Consider the following 23,804-nt stretch of genomic DNA (forward strand, 5'->3'; position numbering starts at 1 on the left):
AATTTTTCTTGTAGTGTTTCTTCAATAGTTTGTTTCTCCCCACCCACAACACCCCCTGATTTCTCTTGTCGAGCTCTTATTGATCAGTTATTGATTCTTCTAGATTAATCTCACATTTTCTTATCTTTTCTCTACCAATGCCTGCTTTATCATTTTGTTTTACTTTCTGGAAGGTTTCATCTACTTTACTTTCCAAACTTTCTATTGATTTTTTTTTAAATATTAGGGCTCATATTTTTTCATTTTTTAAAGTTTTATTAAAGTATAGTTGACCTACAATGTTGTAATAATTTGTGCTGTACAACTAACTGATTCAGTTATAAGTGTACACACACCCATTCTTTTTCAGACTCTTTTCCCATAGAGACCTTCACAGACTATTGGGTAGAATTCCCTATGCTATACAGCAGGTCTCCATTGGCTAATCATTCCATATACTACAGTGTGCAGGGCTCATATTTTTAATTTTCAGGGAATCTTTCATGTTCTAGGATTGTTCCATTTTTATAGCCCCAGTTCTTGGTTTTATAGATGCAGTGTGTTTTTTAACCTCTATATTGAAATTCATCATACTTTGTTCAAACTGTTCTAATTCCTGCTTTGTCTTTCTTCCCTGTTTTCCTTGTTTTCTGTTTGCTTGCTTTGTTTCTCTCTTTCATGTTGGAGGTTGTCCCTCAAATCTGAGATCCTTGGCTATGAGGGAATCACATGCCAACTGAAGTCGTGTGTGTATGTAAAGCTCACCACTTGAGTCTACAGAACTAAGCCAACACTTTCACTAGTGTACCCCTGAATTGTACAGGTGTTTTCCTTAAGCCCTTTCATTTCTGGACAGCAGGATTTTCCAAAGATCTTCCTGGGGATTATAAACCTGGCTGTGGCCTCCTGGTTGGTAGGAGGAAGGAGGCTAGAAGAGTTTAGTGATCAGACTTTTGCTAACAGCCCCTGCTTCTCTGTCTTCTGTGCCTTGAGTCCCTGGACCTGACTCTGTCTGGTTCAATTTTTTCGACAGAAGAAGTCACCTGTCTTTGGGGTTGGGAGGTGATTATGGTGGATGGACCTAAGGAGCTAGCTGCTTTATGATGACTTTCAAGCACGTTGACCTCATCCATGTACCTTCCACAGGCCCCACACCTCCAGTTCCTGAGTCTTCCCAGAGTTCTGAAGGATGGGTAGGTTGTTCCTTATTGGGCTGCCTCTGTGGGCACCTAGAATCCAGCCTTTTCTCTTCTTCTTAAACTGTTACCACTCCTCCAATAGTTTTCATATAGCAAATATTTGTTGACATCCTTGTCCACTGATGTCCTCTTCGCTGTTTTGTTTTTCTTGTGGGCTAATATTTTCACATTCTGGAGTTCCCGTCGTGGCACAGTGGTTAATGAATCCGACTAGGAACCATGAGGTTGCGGGTTCGGTCCCTGCCCTTGCTCAGTGGGTTAAGGATTTGGTATTGCCGTGAGCTGTGGTGTAGGTTGCAGACGCAGCTCGGATCCTGCGTTGCTGTGGCTCTGGCGTAGGCCGGCAGCTACAGCTCCAATTAGACCCCTAGCCTGGGAACCTCCATATGCCGCGGGAGCGGCCCAAGAAATGGCAAAAAGACAAAAAAAAAAATTTTTTTTCATATTCTTTTAGTGACATGTAATTGGGCTTCCAGGAGGGAACAGAGATAAATATATATATTCCTGTATTTAGTGTCTCACATTTAAGTGGGTATGAATTGTGTAGTTGGATTGATGATACTTCTGAGTTATAGCTTATTTTTTAAGGGATTTTAGACCTTATATTGATAACTGAAATCAGAATGGGAATTTATATGCCATATTGACATAGCATTTATTTCAAGGTTGATATGTGCAGGCCCAGTCTTCCCTTATAAATTAAATGGATAATATGTGAAAGTTGAATGTGCCAACTAGGTTAGACCAGGGTCAGGGTTTGTCCTACTCGGTTCTGTATTGACCATTCTCCTAGGACTTAGCAGGGGCTTTTACGAATAAACTTATTAAAAACAACAACAATGAATTAACGGAGCTGCACTTTTCTTCTTTTCTTTAGAAAACTCTTTTAAAGATCACCAATTGAGTGCAATGAATTGCTATATGAACTAAAGATATCATGATGAAGGAAAGAGAGACCTAAGCCTCAAGGCTTCACAGTCTAGTGAAAGAGACTGACAAGAAAACAGATAAATATTACGCAACATATATATTAGGCAACCAAATTCATCCTAGTTTAGAAATATGCACCCAGTGCAATGGGAATTCCACTCCCTATGAAGGTGATATAAAAATTCTGAGGTCACTTTTTCTTGATGCTGTTTATGTAGGACCCAAGGCTCAATTAGCATGAAGGCTAGAAATGAGTCTGTTAGTTACATGCTATATCTTAGATATGTGGCTCAGTGCGATAGACAGATAGATGACACAGAGATAGATAGACAGACAGACAAATACTACATCAGCAGCCCCTGTACCTTAGAGGAGCATCATCAGAGATGAAAGAAGCTCTAAATACATCTTCTACTCCTCACAGGGAGACACCCCAAGCTATACCCTTCAGAGTTGATGCAGGGACATTTGTGGGTTCAAAAATGCTCCTCAGTGCTAAGAGCCCTGGATAAGCCTGGAATGTGATGTTATAATTACAGTGATCATATTGTTGTAATTATTTATACATGTATCTATAATCTTTTAGGGCAAGCTGAAGGTCTTATTCTTTTCAGAGAGGTTTGATGGTCCGTTGCCAAGAGTATGGTCTTTTACAGGTGAACTGGGTTTGAGCTGTATGACTTTGGTCAATCATTCGATCTTGCCATACCTAAATTTCCTGCTATGTCAAACTGAGATAATAATAGCTAACTCCCAGATTGGCTGCATTAAATGAACAAAGCCAGATGAAAGGCTATGGGCAGTTCTTGATGGAAGCAGGTCCAGAGTAAGTGGTAGATAGTATTTTTCCTTCCTTCACCAGTGGGCTGTGAACCTCTCCAATGGGGAAACCACATGCTATTCTTCTTCCTTTTTCTTTTTAATGGCTGCACCTGCGGCATATGGAAGTTTCCAGGCTAGGGTTCGAATTGGAGCTGCCGCTGCTGGCTCACACCACAGCCACAGCAGTGCAGGATCTGGGCCGCACCTGTGACCTACACCACAGCTCATGGCAATGCCAGATCCTTAACCTACTGAGTGAGGCCAGGGATCACCCTCATCCTCATGGGTACTAGTTAGATTCTTAACCTGCTGAGCCACAACGGGAACTCCCAATATGCTATTCTTACACATAGCCCCACCCTTCATGTGATGCTGGATGTGAAGTTGGCACTTAATGCATATTTATTGAATGAATGAATAAATCAAAGAATGTTTGCCTTCATGAGTTGAGGTATTTTCCAGATATATGAATCATCATTTGCCACTTTCTTTCTTTAGAATGTATTTCTTAACTATTTGCTGATGCTTGTAACCACTATTCTTATATGAGCTCCTGGATTACTTATTCTGCAGTGCTACAAACAGAGCTAAGGAACACTCATATTACTTTTAAATGCCCAAATAACACTTCAAATCCAACCCTGCTAATATACACTGTGGTTCAGAATAAAAAGAGGCAACAAATTGTCTCCATTCTTTGTTTAAAAGATACTTTGACAATCATTTCCTTTGGCAGGTCTACAGATCAGAGAGTCTTTGGCTATGAGGTGCTGTAATGAGAGTAAAAGGCAAGATGAGATGAAAAGTTTATGTGTCTTTTCATGTGTTGGTACCTTTCATCCACAGGGCTGGAGTGGGGCATTTCCTAGTCATATAGTCTTATCACTCTTCCATTCATGAATGCAGGAGCAATGTTTGGCTAAACCATCCTTCATTTTCTAGCTTGAGCAATTATATTATATTAGGGTTATTATTATTTTTTTTAAAGTTCTAGCCTCACTATCATCCTTCCTGCAGCAATCTGGGCAGCATCTGCTTCTGCTCCTGTTGGGTCCAAGATTCCTTAGCAGCCAGCATCTTGGACCATCATAGAATGACCCACCTTCTATAACTCACACTAAGAAATTTAGTTCTGAGTTTTGTGTGTGTGTGTGTGTGTGTGTGTGTGTGTGTGTGTGTGTGTGTTTCTTTTTAAGGCCAAACCTGCAATATATGGAAGTTCCCTGGTGAGGGGTCAAATCGGAGCTGCACCTGCTGGCCCATGCCATGGTCACAGCAACACGGGATCTGAGCCACTTCCGCAATCTACACCACAGCTTGTGGCAGTGCTGGATCCTTAACCCACTGAGCCACATTGGGAAGTCCTAGCTCTAAGTTTTAATTCCACCCTGTTGGTCCCTTTGTCCCCCCAGTTATCACTGGACATCCTTTGTGTGCCAGACCACACCTTCCTCATGTTATTTCCCACTGTGCTTGGCACAAACCTTGCTCTGAAGAGATCAGCCAACAGCCTCTTGTCTTAGTGTTTCCTTGATCTCTGCAACATCTGACTCTTGGAAATACCTTTTTAGACTAAACTCCATGAGGACTTTTTTGAGCTTATGCTTTTTGATTTTCCACTATTATTGCTGATCATACCTTTTTCTTTCATTTTTTCCCCCAGGGGAATCTCATGTACTTCCAGGGATCTAATTATGACGTCTTTGCTAATGCCAGCTAATCTACACACTAGTCTCTACCTCTTAGGAAATTCACAATCAATACACCTAAAAGGAAATTTACTACTTTTTGCACAAATCAGTATTCTTCTCTTTTGAAATTTATATTATTCTGCCTTGTATTTAGTTATTTTAGTATGTTTCACTTGATTTTATTTTTTTCAATTTGTATAATTATTTTTATTTCTTTCCATTATAGCTGGTTTACAATGTTCTGTCACTTTTCTACTGTACGGCATGGTGACCCAGTTACACATACATGTAAACATTCTTTTTGATTTTCAACTGTCTCTCTCCAACTATATAAATCTAAATACATGTCTATATGGATATCGCTATGTATATTTATCTCTATACCCCTCTATCACTTGGCCTTTGTACATGCCTAATGAACATGTGATGGTTTATTTTGATTCACTGTTTCTGGGATTTGTATTTAAAGGAGGTTAAGTCAGAGAGTAGTGTTTTGAGCTGAAGAGCCTTCCAATCTTAGGGGAAGGAACAGATCCAGTGTGTTCTCCCGAGACGATTCCAGGGCTTCAGACAAGGAAAATTAAACTCATAAGGACGTAAATGCATAACCTTTTTAAAAAGTTGATTTTATAAAGGAAATCATTAGTCCATAAACACTGTATCAACACAACTCGAGTGTCTATATTAGCTGCAGGTTGTATTTTTGAGGCATCTAGGACTGAAATTAGAACTGTGTACAATATTATAGGGAACATGAGTTAAAGCATCTTTTTCAGAGTAATCTTGGAGAATACAAGTTTGCGATATTTCCAAGAGATTTCATGGGTGGTCCTTGAAACACAAGCATGGAGAAGGAAGTTGTCCTTTAAATTTAAGAGTTGAACGGACTCACCATATCACAAGCACATTGTGATAAGGCCATGGAAGGCATTATTACCAGTGGATGCTGTCAGTGGCTTACCTAGATGAGATGTCAAAACCCCACTGAACTTGCCAGGCTGAAAGCAGATTAGACCACTAAAGTGGTCACTGCCATAGAAATGTCCCAAAGAATCTCCTCTTGCCTGCAATCATCTATCGTGGTGCTTCAGGTTCACCTGTGTTTTCTGTGCCCAAGCCTGCCAACCCTGAACAGACTTAGAAAGAAGTGAGGGAACCACTGTCTTCGATTTCAGCTCCAACATGTCTCCCTGGAGCCTCCGTTCTGGTCTCTGTTTAGACTAGACCTTACAACACCAAAGGTGCTTTTCCTCCACTAGACCTTTGGAAAAGGGGCTGTGAAATTTATAGCGTGATTTCTATTATGACAAGAACATTTTAAAACAGTGGTTTATGCTATTTAAGCAAGCTGATTAGTCAGCAGGGACTTCGCTGATGGTCCTTGGGCTGTAGGGTTAAGAGTGGCTAGCTGCCTGTCTGGGTTTTGGGTTGTGAAATGCTTTGCTTTCTTGGGCCACATTATCGCAGACTTCACTGCATTTTCAAACAACGCACATAATAAATGACGTCTGCGAGAATCACTGGAAAGCTTACCTGGATCCCTCTCCTCTTCTTCTGCACTCTATCATCTGTTTCTAACATTTCAAGGCCTTCTGGAGCCTGTTTTTCATCTAGCTCACTAGAGAGGAGCAGTTTTTCATGAAGAATTGGGTTGCTGAAGTGACCATAATTCTTCTTCCAACAATCTTGGCACCAGAGTTAATTTACAAATGTATACATTTAGCTGGGTTCCTTTGCCTTATATATGCTGGTGGATTTCAGGTGGAATCTCAGGCTTGGACAGAAACATTCACCTGCCTCCAAGCTTTGTATTAAACTAGCGTTTATATCTGCAAAGTCGCCGGTTAGATGTGATCACCTATAATTTAGTTGGAGAAATTAGAAACAACAAAACTTTACAGGTGACACCAAAATGGGAGTGTATTAAGAGTCTAGGCTTCAGATGGTATTTCTACCAACAGTCTGACGGCAATGAGGCCAGATGGTTAAGGAAAAAGGCTAATGGACTTAGAGATCTTTTGAGTTCAGGTATCACAGAGTGCATTTCTCCTGCTTCTTTGAGACTCATGCAGTCCATAAGGAGACATAATTAAAAGATTAAAGAGACATTTAGAAATGTGAAGCTGGTCACTTTTTAATCAGGAAGATTGATTTTCCAATCCCAATGCGAAGGCGGAATTTTAAATAATTTATAGGGTAGAAATCAGTGGCTTGTCACAACTTGGCTAAAAGAATAAAGGCGAGGGGGGACGAGGGACTTGAGTTTTGTTTTTGTTTTTGTTTTGCTTCTCTAAGTGCCTTATGGAAAGGAGTGTAAAAGGGAGTGAGCCTCGGTTTGGTTGTCATGGATGAGATGTTCCCAGCCTCTGTATCTCTGCTGGAAGAATGAAGATTAGTTCGCTGCCCTCCCACCCTCCTTCCTTTTCTCCTTGTGGCTGGGGGTCTGGACAGATTCTCTTGACTACTCAGCACCATTTCTCTTTTATCCTCCAGATATCCGTCAGGTTCCAATTGGGTTAACACCAGGGTCTTCTGAACAGGGACTGTGACCGCAGTGCAGTGATGCTTCCATTAGCCAAGGGGGGCATTTCAGGGACACTTACTATCAGAAACTACACAATCAGAGTCAGCACATGGGAGGGTTAAAGGAGGGTTCCACGGTGCTACATCAGGGCAGTTCTGGTTCTAAAAGAAAAAGGCTTCCAAGAGTAAAGCGTCTTCCAATAGATGCATGCAAGAAGATATTAAAGATGTGACTTGGAAATGTTGGTCCTAAGGGGAAGAACTCATTGACAAATTGACTGTAAGCAACCAGAAAAGAAAGCTTGCAGGGAGCGGACTGCCAGCAGAGGCTTTTTTTTAAGGGTATCAAACGTTCAAGAAGGACTGAAAAATTCCTTCTACCCTCAGATCAGCCAAGTTGTAGATTCTCCCTAAGTTGGGCAGTGTCAGAGGCTCATTGCTGGTCCTTTCTGTGCCTGTGCCTATTATGGCACCTCTCTCCTCTCCCAAATAAGTGTTCAAGACTAAAGCAGACTTGCCTTCCGACAAAGCAATAGGCTCGGTGAAAGTTCCAAATTTGGTTTGCCCTCCCCCAGGATTTCCCTTCTGCTTTTCAAGTCTGCAGTGGCTTTTTGGCAAAGTGGACAGTGGAATGGAAAATCCTTTCATTCCACAAATACCCTATGAGGTCATCATTTGCTGTAGATGAGTTGCTATTAAAGTGCATCGATCAATAAAGGGAAGTAAGTGAGGGCAGGTCCTTCTGAATCAGCTCTTAGTCACCTGCCCTGGCTCTTGGGGAAGGCGAGAGGGGGATGGAAAAGAAGGCAAACAGGTCAGGGTTCAAGTGCACACTCTGCTGTATGGGAGGTAGGAGGGAATGACTGACATCAGAGGGAAAGAAATAGGGAAGAAGCCAGAGGAGAGGATGGCCTCACATGGCATTTGTCTGCCATCAAATTGGCTGGAACAACTAGAAGCTGAGGACTGAGGCAATTTTGCCACGCCTCAGGATACATCGATCGAGTGATTTATTTATAGGAAATTTTCTCCCATAGCACTTATTGATTAGAAGTATCCCTGTAACAGGGGTCCAGAGCTTCTTAAAACAGACTGGCTGAGATTCCTTGCCTTCTCCTCTCTGGCTTCTGAGATGGTGATGAAGAGATTAAATGTAGGGACCAAAACCCAACTGTCCAAATAGTAGGTGGTGGTGCTGTTTGTAACAAAGTGTTTCTGAAGATGAACAACATTTAAAGGCTACTTTTTGCTTCGCACGTTAGATCCATACATTCCCATGCCTATGCAAGGTACAACTAGATATTACTGTATGGCAGTTCTATCATTTCTACAACTCTGGCTACTTGCCTATAACCCTAAAGCAGGGTTTTTCAGCTGCAACAAACTGATGCTTAGGGTTAGGCGATCCTTTTTGGCAAAAGGCTTTCCTGCGCATTGTAGGATGTTTAGCAGCATCTCTGGCCTCCACTCATTTGAGGCCAGTAGCACCCACCCCCTACTTGTGACAACCAAAAAATGTCCCCAGATATTGCTAATAACCCTTGAGAGAATGGGGCAAAATTGCCCCCAGTTAAGGATCACTGTCTTTAAAAAGAAAAACCATACCCCATAATTTACATTGAATTGGTGGGTCAATTACAAATCAAGTTGAACTTTCCCTTACTTATTAAGCTTTCCTACAAATAAATAATAAATAATAAGACCTCATTAAGCATATGCCTGTAGGTCTGAGCCATACTGGAGTCACTCTGTCGTAAGTGTTACCTGCTCTGTTTAGCCCAGTGTTGCAATACAATCCTTAATAAAACCCTCCACGCATAAAATTTCACGTTACCACCTTTATTTCAACTCTTCCTCTTTGCCTCTTTTTGCAGTGCCCCCTCCCACCCTCTTAACCACTAACTGACTGAAATGCAATTCCTCTTTGAAGAAGATTTTTCCAAAAGGCCATGCCTAAAGATGTGACTCACTCGTGGTAAGGTTTCAAACAGCAGGGCTCAGGTGGCCTGGGAGGGCCTTCTGCACAGGGGCCTCTCCCTGTCCTTGAATCCTACCAGGCAGAGGCCATTTGATCCTGCCATGTGTATGGCTGGCTCTGCCAGAGCACGTACTGTCATCAGAGACCCCTACCAACTGACAATAGTGGTCAGCATCTGGGGGAGCTTTGGCAGGAAACAGACCTGGTTTTGCAGTGAACGGTATGGTCTTAGAGGAAATGGAAGCGTTTTGCCCCAGGAAAGGAATAAATGCAATCAGTGTTCTTACAGAGCTTCTTGTCCAAGCAATTTTGGTCGGGTTTAAGTGTGGCAGCAAATTGAACAAAGCGTTACCATGGTGGATTATGAAATGCCGAGTCTAATAAGGTTACCAGTAAATGTGGGAGTTCTGGGTCAATAATGAGGAATTCTGGGTGAGTGAAAGCCAAGGAAAAATTAATAAGACAAACCAACCCACAGCAACCTGTAGGGTTACCATAAAGAATGATTCACTTGAAAACTAAATGAGAACAGGCAGTATAATTTCTACCTGTGAAACTGAGGGCAATCGTGAGTCAGATCCCTTAAACTATGGCTTGCTTAACAAATAATATCCTGTAACCTGCCTTCACTGACTAATTGTTCTTGCAAGTTGCATACCCTCCAAGCTTTCCTGTAGCTTAGGCAATATATCACAAGGCTCCTTTAACTGCCCCCTATAGCTATAACACCTATGATGATGGATCACTATGGTAATGGTTGATTAAGCTGTTTTTCTGGAACTTGGAGACAGCTGCTGTCCAGTTTGAGCCCAAGCCAGTAAAGACTGGCCAGGACCACTCACCCACCCCCAACAGAGCATGCATGGGTGTCTGTTGGGTGCCTTTTTAAGGTCAAAGTGTCAAAAACTCCATCCTCAGATCATGCGAATGCTGCCATTTTCTGAACATGTGTCCCATGGAAAAGCACATAACTCAGATACACCGGGGCAGAGCCGCGATTATCATACCCTTTTCCTGCCTCCAATCACCTTCCCATGTGCCTTCCACCACCTTATACCTTCATCCATAAATATCCCAAGCCTCTCCTTGCCTTAGGGAGGAAGATCTGAGACTTGTTCTCCCATCTCTTCATTTGGCTGCCTCATGAGTCAACCCCTTCTCTGCAGTAAACAGAGAAGTTTACTCCATCCAGCTTGGGGCATGTTGGGCAAATGAACTTGTTTCGGTCACATCTGCATTAGCATCATGTTGCAAGGGTACACGTTAGGGGGTTTCCCTCTCTGAGGGGTCCTCTAGCACTTAGGCCACCTAGAGGAGGGTGTGGGCAACTGGGGCCACAGACACTAGGTCTCTATGACAACGGAGCCTTAAAGGACAACTGGTCCCTCCAATGGCAAAAGATGGGCTATTCCTTCCCATCCTGCTACTTGAAAAGTGTGAAAAAGGAAGGATCTGGTTGGTTAAAAATTCTCATGCTATTTATTTTGAAGAGTCTCTTCAATTCCTAGAAACATGTGTGTTTATTCAAAATAATAATGAAAGAAGATGGGAGAAACTCAGAGGCAATTCATTCTGTGCTTCTAGCTCTCTTAAACTGGGACACTGTTCTTGTTAAGAACACAGCGTTCTTGGAGTTCCCACTGTGGCACAGCAGAAATGAACCCAAATAGTATCCGTGAGAATGCGGGTTCGATTCCTGCCCTTGCTCAGTGGGTTAAGGATCCCATGTTGCTGTGAGCTGTGGTGTAGGTTGTAGGCATGGCTCAGATCTGGCATTGCTGTGGCTGTGATCAGAAGCTGTAGCTCCGATTCAACCCCTAACCTAGGAACTTTCACATGACATGGGCGTGGCCCTAAAAAGCAAAAAACAAACAACCCCCTCCCCCCAAAAAAAACCAATGTCCTTGAAATCTGTAGGGCCAGGGAAGTGGGGCAGCAGCAAGCTGTGATCCATGACTGTCAGGTTCTCGCTCTGAAATCAGCTCTTATCTGTCTGTGGAGACAAGCAGTCTTTCCTGTCTATACATATGTGTTGACTCTTCCCTGAACCATTTCGAGATGTCTGCTGAAAACTGCATCTGGCATATAAGTGCTTGCTGAGTTTCCAAGCTCTGTAAGGAATGCTCCCTCCCCACATAAATGATCCGCTCTGTGTAAGACAGGGCTGCTTTTTAGCTGACTTTCAAATATTGGGTAACTTACTCCTAGGTGATCTCATTCAGTTTCAAGGTTTAAATACCATAGGCTTTGTCCACTAGTCCAGAATTTGACCCAAACTCTAGCTTCTTATTCAGGATCACAACTGGGATGTCTCTTGGGCATCTCAAACCTAACCTGTTTCAGACCCTTGAGTCCTGATTGCCATCCAGCCAACCTGTTTTTCCTGTAGTCTTCCCCATCTCAGCACATCAGCTCCCGGCTTTCAGGTCCCAAATTTGGTATTATCCCATTTCTTATTACTCACCTCTAACCTATCAGCAAAAAATAATGGCTCCACTTTCCAAGAACACCCAACCAGAATCAAGCCAGTGCCTACTGCCTTCACGTCTCTCTTTGGCCCAAGCCCCGCCTTCTCTCTCACCTGATTAAATGCAACAGCTTCCTAACGCATCTTCCTGCTTTCTCTCATGCCCTTATATCCGCTTTCTCAGCACAGCAGCTAGAGGTGTCCTTTTAAAGCAGATCCTCTGCTTTAGATCCATCCAAAGCCTTTCCATCTTAGAGTCACGCCAGTGTCTTATGGAGAAGAGGCCATGGGGATCCTCCGATTGCATTTCCTGGTCTCCTTCCTCTTCCCGGGTTCCAGGCCCACCATCCTCCTTGTTTTGCCCTAAGCGCACCAGGAATTCTTCTGCGTCTGAGTCTCCGCACTTCCTCTGACCTGTCTGGATGGCAGCCTGACTTCCGCGCTCACTAACTTGGGGTTTCTGCTCCACAGTCAGCTTACCAGTGAGGGAGGCCTTGAGCCAACTGCCTAGAGCAGCACTGGGACCACTGCTCCCCACAAAGACCTCTCCACTGCCTCCCCGAGGTCATTTTTCTCCCTGGCCTTTATCACTTATACTTTTACATTTATTTGTGTCCTCCATCTCTCCTATGAGGATGTAAGGTTCATGAGGGCAGGACTTCATTTTGTTCCCTGCTGTGTCCTGAGGGCCTCTCAGTGATGGGTACCTCCTAGTACACACTTTTGCTATGAAGAACCCTTTAAATTCTATTTATTTATTTTATTTTATTTTTGCCTTTTCTAGGGTCGCTTCTCGAGGCATATGGAGGTTCCCAGGCTAGGGGTTGAATCGGAGCTGCAGCTGCCGGACTACAACAGAGCCACAGCAACTTGGGATCCGAGCCTTGTCTGCAACCTACACCACTGCTCACGGCAACGCCGGATCCTTAACCCATTGAGCAAGGCCAGGGATCGAACCCACAACTTCATGGTTCCTAGTCAGATTCGTTAACCACTGTGCCACGATAGGAACTCCTTAAATTCTATTTACATGTTACTTCTAGAGACGCCTCCGTGATCCTCTAAGTCTGGGTTAACTGTCCCTCCCACAGCTATCTGCACGTTCCCTGCTACCATGCTTGTCAAACCGCAGGATTTCATGGTTAATTTATAAAAACTCCATAAGAGCTGTATCTTTTTCATGACAAATCCCCAGTAGTTGCAAAATGGCTAACATATTGTTGACACTGTGAATACAAATTATATATATGTGTGTGTGTGTGTGTATATATATATATATGCAAATGTAATATAGAATAAGAAAGGATTTTACTTTATTGAGTTAAAATTCAAATATAGAACTAAAGTATACAACTAAATTGTGTTTTTGTACATCCTTCCTGTTGTACAACCAACCATCACACCTCTATCCAATTTCTAAGCATTTTCATCCCTCCCAAAGGAAACCCCATACCTGTTAAGCAGTCACCCCACCCCCTCCATCACTCCCTAACACACTCCAGCCCTTGGCAACTCCTATTCTTTCTGTCTCTATGGATTCACTTATTTTGGATATTTCATATGAATGGAATCATAGGTGTTTCATTTGTGGTTTTTTGTTCGTTTTTTGGTCAATGAGGTTTATGTTACTTTGGAAGTTGTTTTTTTTTCTCTTTCTTTTTTTAATGATTTTCATTTTTTGCCATTATAGCTGCTTTACAGCATTGTATCAATTTTCTACTGTACAGCAAGGCGACCCGGTGACACATACTTATATACATTATTTTTTCTCACATTATTATGCTCCATCATAAGTGACTAGATAGAGTTCCCAGTGCTATACAGCAGGATCTCATTGCTTATCCTTTCCAAAGGCAAGAGTTTGCATCTATTAGCCCCAAATTCCCAGTCCATCCCACTCCCTCCCCCTTGGCAACCACAAGTCTATTCCTAATGTCCATGATTTTCTTTTCTGTATCAAAGTTCATTTGTGCCATATATTAGATTCCAGATGTAAGTGATATCATATGGCGTTTGTCTTTCTCTTTCTGACTTACTTAGTATGAGCATCTCTAGTTCATCCATATTGCTGCAAATGGCATTATTTTGTTCTTTTTTATGGCTGAGTAGTATTCCATTGTGCATATCTTCTTAATCCATGGACATTTAGGTTGTTTCTGTGTCTTGGCTATTGTGAATAGTGCTGCAATGAACATACAGGTGATGTGTCCTTTTCAAGGAAAGTCTTGTCTGGATATAGGCCCAAGAGTGGGATTGCTGGGTCACATGGTATTTCTATGTATAGATTTCTAAGGTACCTCCATACTGTTCTCCAGAGTGGTTGTACCAGCTTACATTCCCACCAACAGTGCAGGGTGGTACCCTTTTCTCCACACCTTTTCCAGCATTTGTTATTTGCTGACTTATTAATGATGACTATTCTGACTGGTGTAAAGTGGTACCTCATAGTAGTTTTGATTTGCATTTCTCTACTAATTAGTGATGTTGAGCATTTTTTCATGTGCTTGTTGGCCATCTGTACATCTTCTTTGGAGAAACGTCTATCCAGTTCTTTTACCCATTTTTCCATTGGGTTGTTGGCTTTTTTGCTGTTGAGTTGTATAAGTTGTTTATATATTCTAGAGATTAAGCCCTTGTCAGTTACATCATTTGAAACTATTTTATCCCATTCTGTAAGTTGTCTTTTTTTTTTGTAATGGTTTCCTTTGCTATGCAAAAGCTTTTCAGTTTGATGAGGTCCCATTGGTTTATTTTTGCTTTTATTTCTGATGCCTTGGAAGACTGACAAAAACATTTGGAAGGTTGATGTCTGAAAATGTTTTGCCTATGTTCTCTTCTAGGAGTTTGATGGTGTCTTATGTTTAAGTTTTTAAGCCATTGAGTTTATTTTTGTGCATGGTGTGAGGGTGTGTTCCAGTTTCATTGATTTGAATGCAGCTGTCCAGTTTTCCCAGCAACACTTGCTGAGAAGACTGTCTTTTTCCCATTTTATATTCTTGCCTCCTTTGTGGAAGATTAACTGACTACAGGTGTCTGGGTTTATTTCTGTGTTCTCTATTCTGTTCCATTGGTCTGTATGTCTGTTTTGGTACCAGTATCACACTGTCTTGATTACTGTGGCCTTGTAATATTGCCTGAAGTCTGGGAGAATTAAAAACCTGCTTGGTTTTTGTTCCTCAGGATTGTTTTGGCAATTCTGGGTCTTTTGTGGTTTCACATAAATTTTTGGATTGTTTGTTCTAGTTCTGTGAAAAATGTCATGGGTAATTTGATAGGGATTGCATTGAATCTATAGATTGCTTTGGATAGTATGGCCATTTTTACAGTATTAATTTTTCCAACCCAGGAGCACGGAATATCTTTCCATTTCTTTGAATCCTCTTTAATTTCCTTGATGAATGTTTTATAGTTCTCAGCATGTAAGTCTTTCACCTCCTTGGTCAGGTATATTCCCAGGTATTTGATTTTTGGGGGGTGCAATTTTAAAAGTTATTGTATTTTTGTATTCCTTTTCTAATGTTTCATTGTTAGTATACAGAAATGCAACTGATTTCTGAATGTTAATCTTATATCCTGCTACTTTGCTGAATTTGTTGATCAGTTCGGGTAGTTTTAGGGTTGAGTCCTTAGGTTTATTATTGCAAGACTCTATTTTTAATCCTATTGCCATGAATAGCAAATGGGTTTAACCTGTATCTCTTTCATTCTTTCAAGTACATACCATTTGAAAAGGCCAAAAATGTTAATGTGAAGCATTTTCTTCCAAGTTGTCACGGGTATTGTACCAGAGGCCTTAATGGCTGATCCTTCAAGCCTTCATCTTTCCCCACATTCTCCCATCATGTGTCTTTTATTCCATCCCCTTCCCTTCTCAAAGTTTACTCTCTCCTCTCCTACCTCTTGATGCTTTCTGGGATGCAGGTATTGGCAGTAAAAGACTAAAGCTGAGGGGGAACTGATGAAAGCCCATAAAATCATGAAAGGGCTGGAAAAATTGTGCAAGAACTTGTTTCCCAAATCTCAGAATCTTTTTGAAGCTTATAGGAGTGAGTGCTAGGGGAAAAATAAAAAGAAGATCTAACTTATGTAGTATATTGAATGCATATAGAACTTGTTATCCTCGATGAAAAGATACATAGTTCTAGGGTTTAGACAAATATATAGACAATAAATCATAACAGGCTGCTGAGAGGAAGCTGAGGAGAGGCGTTAAAATCCGAGGGCAAATTCATTCTCTCACACAAATGCCCCCTCACTGGGGCATGCCCTAGGCTGACTGGCCAATGGTGGGTCCCATGGTGACAGGTTAACTGGAGCCTCTGCAGTTGACCTACTAGGCTGTATGTTCCCCAGAAATCTTCCTGGAAACATAGTTCTCGTTGTGTCTCGGTAGGTTAAGGACACAACCTTGTCTCTGTAAGGATGCGCGTTCCATCCCTGGCCTCGCTCGATGGGTTAAGGATCCAGCAGCATTGCTGAAAGTGCAGCATAGGTTGCAGATGTGGCTCAGATCTAGTGTTACCATGGCTGTGGTGTAGGCTGGCAGCTACAGCTCTGATTTAAACCCTGGCCTGGGAACTTCCATATGCTGCAGGTATGGCCCTAAAAAAATTTTCAGAAAGTTAAAAAAGGGAAAAAGAAACCTTCCTGGAATTGCAGTGAGCCTCAGATTTTCAGAGGCTAATTTCACAAACTATCAATGAACCTGCCCTTGGCTTGGGCATGAACATATTTCTGACTTTGTGCTATTTCAGAACTTGGTGGTGAGAAGGTAGCAGAGGGGAAGAAAGGCCTGGAAACCAATACATTATTTTCCTTGTTACCAAGAATCGATTCGAATTTTGTCTTAGAGGAGGCAAAAGTAAAGTTTTGGGATTACTTCAGGTTTTCAACAGCCCAGTTAATTACATGGAACATTTGAGAATTAGCTGGATAGTTTCAAAACTTTAGATTTGATTAAACACCTTATTGAAGAAACAACACTTCTGTTTTATGCTCTGACTTCAGCTTATGTTTTTAGATTTTGTAGTAATTTGAGGTGGGGGCAATTTTAGCTTGAATCTGTTGTAGATAATTCAATCTGCTATAATATCCCAGTGCAATGATCTGATTCAGTCCCAAAATATTGCACTGTTTACTAGACTAATGTTAATATGTATGGTTTAAACTGTGGCATGACAAAGTGTCTCTGAAACAAATAAATGAACAGTAACCAAATATCATTTCCTTTAGCCAGTGAAAAGAGCTGGCTAGATGGCTGGGCTGCAGAGAACTAAAACCAATGTGGTGAGCTTTTCAAAAGCTTAGGCCTCTGAAACAGGCAACTAGTAAAATACAGGAGTTTTGACTTCGGAAAATGAGGATGTGCTTTTCTTATAAAAAAAAAAAAATCTGGTGAAATTTAGCGTAAAAGTGAAAATAAAGTCAAAGCTTCAGGCATGATGTAGAGATTATTAATCTGGGAACAAAGGGCACTTGGCCAGTTAAAACAATAATTTTAAACAAGGACTGCAACTTTCCCAGCAATGGCTGAAACCCAATGAGGTCTTTCCAACTGGAGTTGCAGTTCATTCTTCCAGATTATGTGGTTTGGCATAATACAGAATGAGTAAACTTTCTTAGATGAGGAAAATATAATCAAAAGAAAATAATATCTGAGAGTAGCCTACCCTGAGCATGAGTGGAGAGGGTGCATCTGCTAAGAGGACAGGCGAAAGCCTAGGGGTAGGAGGTCCCTAGGAAAGAAATGACAGATCAGAAGACAAATGTTTTCAGTTGGTGTGCTTTCCAATAGGGAATAACTAATCAGCTCATATGTGTTTATGTAGGACCTACTTCATGTCTAACCTGTGCTAGGGGTTGTCGGGTCTGCAGGAACCTAACTCACTGGGGATCCTTGCATCACTCATCAGCAACATCATCACCATCAGCATCAGCAACACAGCCCCATGAAATGAAATACGCATCAGGCATTTTGAACGTGTTATTTCATTGAATGTTGGCAAATCCCCTGCGAATGAGACATTATCTTGACTCTTTCACAAATAGGAAAGTCCATGTTCAAAGAGATGGAGAGACTCGCCCAAGGTCTTTTATCAGTGGCAGAGTCCAAACCCCAAATTCTACCTTATCGATATCTGTAAACCTTACTAGAGTTTACTGGATTTTTTTAAAATGCATGTTCAATCTAGTTGATATTAGTTTACTTTTTTGAGGAAGTTTCAGTCCAAAACGAAGCTAAAATGTCCTTTGTTCCACAGAACAATTTAGGTATGTTTTCCAACTATTTCCACATAACCATATTATCATTATGTGTAACAACTATTTTAAGTCATTTTGGAAGTTATCTTTGGGGCTTTAAAAGTATTTTTAATGTAGATACATATTAATGGAAAGGGACAAAACTTTTGTTCCTCTAAAGACATTCTCTAATAGAGTATTATCTGAAATTATTTTGTTCTTATTTTAGCTAACATTTATTTCAGGAACCTACCTTTTTAAATAAATAAGTCACATATCATTAAATCCACCCTTTAAAAGTGTATAGTTCAGTAGTTTTTAGTATATTCACAAAGTTGTACAACTATCACATTTTCACTATCCCAGAAAGAAACCCTAACCTGTTAATAATGGTCACTCACCCTTTCCCCTCCACTCAATCTCTGGCAACCACTAATTTATTTTTTGTCTGTATAGATTTGCCTATACTGGACTTCTCATATAAATGGAATCATACAATATGAGACCTTTCGTGTTTGACTTTTTTTTCATGTAGTGTAATGTTTTCAAGGTTTATCTGTGGTATAGATGTATCAGTGATTATTCCTTTTTATGGCTGCATAATAGTCCATTGCATAGATTTACCATTCATTAGTTGATGAACATTTGTTTCTGACTATTATGAGTAACACTTCTATGAACACTCATGAAAATGTTTTTGGTGTGGAAATGTTTTCAATTCGCTTGGCTATATACCCAAAAATAAAACTGTTGAGTTTTATGGTAATTACGTTTAACTTTTTGAAGTTTCCTATAGCAACTTGTACCATTTTACTTTCCTATCAGTAAAGCACTAATTAAACTGAGGTTCTAATTTCTCCACATTATCCCTAACACTTGCTGTTGTCTTTTTAACTTGTTATAGCCATCCTTGTAGGTATAAAGCAGTATCTCATCATGGTTTTGATGTGCATTTGCCTAGTGACTAATGATACTGAGCATCTTTAGATATACTTGTTGGCCACTGTATATATTCTTGGTAAAATATCTGTTCAGAGCCTTTACCTATTTTTTTAATTAGGTTGTTTTTCTTTTTGTTGTTGAGTTTTAAGAGTTCTTTATATATTCTGGATACTAGACCTTTATAAGATATCAATTTACAGATATTTTTTTCCTATTCTGTGGATTGTCTTTTACTTTTCTTGATTAGAGTCCTTTGAAGTGCAAAAGTTTCAACTTTTGATAAAGTCCAATTTATTTTTTTCTATTATTGTGTGTGCTTTTGGTAGTATGTCTAAGAAATCATTGCCTAATAACAGGTCAAAAAGACTTAAAAATATGTTCTCTTCTTGAAGTTTTATAGTTCACGCTTACATTTACATCTTTAGTCTATTTTTGTATATGGTGTGAGGTAGGGTTCCAACCTCTTTGCTTTTCTATTGCTAAAATTAAATGTCTTGGCAGAATAGCAGAGTGATTAAAAGCTCAGGTTCTAGTATCTAGTTGCTGAGATTTAAATGCCTCTTCTTCAGTTACTAGCTATATGGTCTTAAGGAAGATCTTTAATTTCTCTATGCCTCATATTTCTCATGTAAAAAGGGAAGAATAGTATCTATTCATTAGTCTGCATTAAAATTCAGATCATAGAATTGCCATAAGAATTGAGTCTGTGCATTTAATGTGCTGATCAATAGGAAGCACTGACAAATTATAATTATCTCTGGCTCCAAGAACTCTCCCTACGTTTAGGAGCATCTCATCTTATCCTCTAGGTAAATGTTTTCCATGGCAGACTTGATGAGTGTCTTATCCAGAATAAGACTTAGATAGATTTTAACATACCTCAAATGTTCCAACAGGTTTGGACATGGGCTGAGTTTAGAGTTGTATTTCACCACAAAAAAAGAAGCAAAGTGTTTGGAGAAAGCCATTTCCAATCTTTTATATAGCTTCACACCAGAAGACTAAAGCAAGGCAAAAGTATTAGTTTGGTAGGGCTTCTGTAACAAAGTGCTATAAATGGATGGCTTAAACAACCGAAATTTATTTTTTCACCATTCTGGAGGCTAGACATTTTTCTTCAGTTTCTTCTTTTATTCTTTTTGGTGAGCCCAGCCCCCATCAGCCCACCAGAGGGGCCAGTCCAACTCACATCATTTTGATCACATAAAAGATCAGAAAATGTGACCTTTCCTACAGATGTGCAGGCAACTTCCTACCTCATTCTAATTCCTTTGAGTTGATCTGCTCAAATGATTAAGCATATCATTTCCTACCAGTGTGCAAGCAACTTAAAATGTAACCTGTCAATCCAATAATGGACCTCTTACCCAGGTAGTACCACCAAACTAGGAACTATATGTATTTGATTCCCAATAGGAAGATGACCTGAAAGCCCAACTTATTTGTAAAAAAAAAAAAAAAAAAAAAAAAAAAAAGGCTTCCAGCCCTGATTTGACTTTCCATACCCAACACTGCCAAGAGAATGTTCCTCTACTACCAGCTGTCCCACTGATCCCTGCAAAACTAAGCCTCACGCTCCAGGGCCTGGAATGATCCATCTGACCTGTCTCTGCTGGCTCATCTTCCACGTGAGGGGGTTCCAGTAAAAACCAGAAGTTATTTCTTCCAAGGGTGGTACATTTAGATGCAAAAGTAAAGGCAGGGATCAAGTCTAAAACTGATGTCTTTGTTGTGAAATTTAGACACCTGCAACAAGCTGAGAGTTCCCATAGTGGCTTAGTGGAAAGGAACCCAACTAGTATCCATGAGGATGCAGGTTCGATCCCTGGCCTTGCTCAGTGGGTGAAGGATATGACGGTGTGGGTCCCAGATGTGGTTCGGATCCCATGTTGTTGTGGCTGCAGTGTAGACCAGCAGCTATGATCAGATTTGACCCCTAGCCTGGGAACTTCCATATGCCTCAGGTGTGGCCCTAAAAAAAGCAAGAAACAAAAAAATGAGCCAGTGAAGGCAATGCATTGGAGAGGAACATGTTTCCGCTAACTCAGTCTTTTCTTGAGGGCAACAAACTTCCTAGCATATCAGTCCTACTGAGGTGAGATGTCCTTAACTTGGGTAGTTGCTGGAAAATATTTACCAAGAAATTTTCAGTTCCCACAGCAAGAAGCTGCCAGGTAATTTGGAATTACTTGCTTTCTGTGTAAACTCAGCATTCTTAAAAAGAAAAGGCAAGGGTTAGTGCTTCCTGGGATTTGGCTTCAACTAATTAATATGCAGTCACTAGCTTCAAGGAGGGGAACAAGCTTGGGGTAAAAGTGTTGCCTTAGGGAGACTTTTGTCAAATGGATAATTCAAAAAAAGTCATTCCTTTTGAGCTTGTTGTCATTAACTCCTCTAGTAACCAACTGTGAGAGTTATGTTTGAGCTTGTCTTGAAAATTACTTTAAAAAAGAAAAGACAAGGGGCTGCTGACTTGGCTGCCAGTTTATTTACACGTCTTAAGCAAGAAGCTGCATATACTTGTTTGCAGATCCATCTGGAATCCTACCGGCATTCTATAGTAATCTTACGGAAGTGTCCTGCGTTAGAATCAGCTCCTGCCACAGTGTGAGTTAGGCTCAAAAGTTGTTATGGGCCCTAGATAACTCATGCCTTTTTTTTTTTTTCTTTTTTTTCTTTCAATTCAGGAAAAGTAGTTGTCAAATACTTGTCCGTATATGCTCAATCATTTGAGCAGATCAACTCAAAGGAAACTTTAGGACAAGCCCTGTCTGGCACTTTAAAATGTGACAGCTCACCCGCTCACGTGGAGGATGGGCCAGCAGAGACGGGTCAGATGGACCATTCCAGGCCCTGGAGCGTGAGGCTTAGTTTTGCAGGGATCAGTGGGACAGCTGGTAGTAGAGGAACATTCTCTTGGCAGTGTTGGGTATGGAAAGTCAAATCAGGGCTGGAAGCCTTTTTTTTACAAATAAGTTGGACTTTCAGGTCAACTATCCCAGGATGGGAGATGGGTAGATATTTTAATGTGTTAGGGATGCTGTAACAAGGTACCACAGACTGAAGGGCTTGAACCATAGAAATGTATTATTTCAGGTGTCTGGAGGCTGGAGCGTCTAAAATCAAGGTGTTGGCAGTGTGGGTTCCTTGTGAGAGAAGGATCTGTTCCCAGCCTCTCCTGGGCTCATAGATGGCCATCTTCTCCCTCAAGGAGAGCTCTGTGTGCAACTTTCTCCTTTTATAAGGACATTAGTCATGCTGGATTAGGGCCCTACCTAATGACCTCATTTTAATTTGTTTACCCCTGTACAGGCCCTATCTCCAAATAAGGGCACATTCTAAGGTACTGGGTGATGGGACATCAACATATGAATGTAGACTGGGGATGAAATTCAACCCATAATGGGAGGGAGGCGTGGCATTCAATGTAAGAAGCACCCACTGCTGATTTCTGGCAGCCTCCTGGATACACTCAGTGCAGTACCAACTGCTTTCAGTGCCTCAAAAACAAACCTCCTAGAAGCAGTCAGATTAAATTCACTGTGTTCTATTAACTAATACACAAAGTGCTCAGGGCCTTTTAGAAAGATTTTCACCAAGGGTCTGAACAGTTTAAAGACTGGGTATTTGAAGGAGTATCATTTTAATTATCAAAGACTTTTAACTTATATGTTACTACCTCACTCCCTGATTTTTCATTCTGAATAACTGAGAACTCTGTATTTAAAATTGTGCTGTAGCCTATTTCATTCTTATGCCCTAGGATGTCCTCTTATGTCCAGAGAATGCCTAGGACAATGTGTCTTTAGCATTAAGTGATGAAGACAATTTTAATGACACTTTTGTTAAGACTGATATAGCTCTGCCTCCTAAAAGCTGGATTACTTTGGGCCAGTGACTTAACCTCTCTGTGCTTCTCTTTGCTTGTCTGTCACATGGCTTAGTAATACCTCTCTCACAGAGTTGGAGAGTCAGATGAAATAATGTAGGTAAGCTCTTTGTTTGGGACCTGCCGTGTAGCAGATGCTCAATGAATCGTAGTCTCTCCAGCTTTATTATATTTTGTATCTTTATAAACCAAGGTTGTGGCTCAGGAGTCAGGCCTTCAGTGTCTATTGGCTGAGAGCAGTTGGGGAGGATCACAGGTCATGAATGTGAGCTTCCTGAGCCAGAGGGGGGCTTTATGAGCAGGGTGATGCTGAGGAGAGGGAAATGATAGAAGGTTGTAATATGACCCACTCTCCCAACACCCTGCACAGCTCTGTAAACTGCACACATCCCAGTATCATTGATACACCTGGATTTCCTGTAGAAGTTGGCATGAAATGGAGGTTGGCACTGGTCTGGTAAAGAACCCAGGGTGGAGACAAAAACTCAGAAGGGCGGAGAGACAGAGGAATCTATGAGTAAATAAGAGCTTAAATTCAGACTATTCAACCCTTTAATCACCAATGAATAAAAAAAGGGCAATGCCATTTATTTTCTATTGTTGGAAAATCAAACTCTCCTCAATCTTGGAGAGTAATTAAGATATTATCATATCTATTGTTGGAAAATCAAAAAACTCTCCTCAGTCAATCTCGTGGCTTTCAATATTCAGTACAATTAACCCCCTCCTTAATTATCAATTTTCCTTCCTAAAGTCTGTTCTCTTGAGTCTCTTTGGTTCTCTTGGTCATTTGGTCACTAGTTTTTCACCCATAGAGTTAATCTCTCCTCCTAACTTTCTCTCATACAGTGTATGCAACTCTTCCTTGTATTTTCCCTCTATTTCTGGCTACTTCCAATCATTTATAGTCCAACTGAAGAGACATCACTCAATGGGGAAGTTCACCATGATCAGCAGACAATTCTGATCACCCAGAATTTTCCTCTTTTTCCAGCCTCATTTACCATCATTCCTTTCAACGAATCCTTGAATCAGAGCAAATAAGTGACTTACTCTTCCCCTCACCCCCCAGTTCTCTTTTTCATGATGCTATTTTTTCTCCTGGAATAAGCCTATTTCTCTCCATCTCTTCTTCACCCTTTCT

Source organism: Sus scrofa, chromosome 7, assembly GCF_000003025.6.
Source record: "Sus scrofa isolate TJ Tabasco breed Duroc chromosome 7, Sscrofa11.1, whole genome shotgun sequence".
NCBI classification, from domain to species: Eukaryota; Metazoa; Chordata; class Mammalia; order Artiodactyla; family Suidae; genus Sus; species Sus scrofa.